Here is a 2164-nt window from a genome sequence, read left to right on the forward strand (position 1 = left end):
AAACCCTGAGGAATGCCAAGGAAACGACCGAGGTAGAACATGAGGAAAGCCAAGATGAAGTGATCGAGCTGAAAGATCATATTAAAGCAAAAGATCAGACCATCCAAAAGCTAAGGGCATCTCTGGCCAGAGTCAGAGCCGCTAGCTCCACTGGCAGCACTTCAGAAAATGATTTGTATGAAGAACAAATGAAGGAACTCCAAAAGGAGTTGACATTAGAGAAAAGGCAAAGACTGATGCTGGCCGAGGGATCTCTTGTAATGCAAAACCGCCTGGAAAAAGAGAACAAGGCCATGAAAACTGAGCTAGAAGCCATGACAAAGAAGATGGACGAGGAATTTCAGAGATGGCAAACAGAAAACGAAGACATCAAGAGGAAGCTTGAAGAGGCGGAAAAAATAAATGTAGATCTGAACGACCTCCTAGTGAACATGGGAGATCAAGCGGAAGAGGCAAAGAAGACATTTCAGAAGTAGATAGAAGAGCTGAAAGGCCAACAACAAACTCAAGAGCAAGAATTTAGCACCGGGCAAGAAGCAATGGAAGGAATTGACATAGAAAATGTGTCAGATCCAGTGGACACCATGCAAGAGGACATCCTTGTGGGACCCTCACAAGAACCCCAGGATCTGACATAAGAAGAAGAAGAGAAGCTGCAGAAGGCCATAGAATCGGCGATAAAAGACACAGCCAAAGAAGCATTGGAGTGGGAGCAGAGAGTGTTTAAATCTATGACCATTCAGAAGATAGATGCCAATGTCCTTCGGCGTGAATGGCTACAACCTTCTCTCCCATATCCTCTGCTAAAGTATGAAGCTGCTACGATCAACAAACAGATAAAAGAGGAGTCCATAGTGCCATTATACAAAGCAGATATCTCCAAACCTGAAGGAGCTAAGCTGATCGTGGATTCTCAGCCCAGGTGGAGAAAGGCATGGCTCACCAAATATCCGCAATATTTAATCCATCTGGTAGAAGCACCTAAAAGAATCAGAGACAATCTCAGTTTTTGCCCGCTACCAAGGATGCGAACATGGAAAGCACATGAATTGTTGCAGAGAAGCCAACCCACTTGGCTCAATTACCCGAAGCTGCCAGGCTTGAAGGCATGCGAGAGAATGAGTGAGCTATTAATACATGGTGAAAACCCTAACGGGGACGCCATCAAATTGTTCACTGGCTCGCCTAACCTATCTTGCATCATGCTTAGAAAAATATGTAAAACCCTTCTGGCAGTTTTTGAAACCTTCAAACCTGGACAGGCAATAGACATTATCTTTTTCTTCCAAGATACATATAGATGTGCATACGATCTGTCTGCTCAGCCTTCTCACGAGGTGATACATGCGCTTTATTAGAGAATTATGTTTTTGCCTTCGTATCACCTCCAGGCCTTTGAAGAAGCCTTCTACACCGGCTTCTTCACCATCAACACAGAGATATTCAGCCCGGCATTACTGGCTCAGCATGCGCGATATAAGCCCTTCTAAAGATACGAGAAAGCCTCCACTAAAGACGTAGCTCTACTGCCATGTCAGGGACGACATGAACTAGGAGGGGGGGAGTGTTAGCAGCTGGACACACCCAACAAAGAATGATTGCTCAGTGGAATATTATTTTTTGTAATTATTCTTTAATTGAGAAAAACCGTCATTTCACCTTTATAAATAGTGGAGCTTGCAAAGGCTTCCGGATTTGTATCCCATTTTTGACATTTAGATTGAGTAGATGGTTAAATTGGAACATTGGGGTTTGAGATTGTAAGGTATTTATACCACTTTTGACCTTAATGAAAAAAACCTTTGTCATTTTTTAAAGTTCTGTCTGTGTGAGTGAGCGTACTATGTACAAGAGAGAGTGAGAGTTTCATCTTGACACCACGCGCGCACCTATGGTCGAAATCGAGTGCAAAGAAGTGCAGCGTGTTGCCCCCGACGAGAGCTACACGCCAATACCTACATTGCAGGCATACGGTCTGGCTTTGCGAACTCGACCCACGAGCTACATCTAGTGATTCGGTAAGCATACGTTGTCTGTTTTCGCATTTCAGTATATCCACACGTTTGCATCGAGTAGAGCTACACATTAGGCACTTTAGTTTTTGAAAACGATGACCTGCAAATTTCGACCAGACATCCTACGTGATTTTGCACCGAGTGTTTAG

This window comes from Adiantum capillus-veneris, chromosome 12 (assembly GCF_014529385.1).
Source record: "Adiantum capillus-veneris isolate H3 chromosome 12, ASM1452938v2, whole genome shotgun sequence".
Taxonomy (NCBI): Eukaryota; Viridiplantae; Streptophyta; class Polypodiopsida; order Polypodiales; family Pteridaceae; genus Adiantum; species Adiantum capillus-veneris.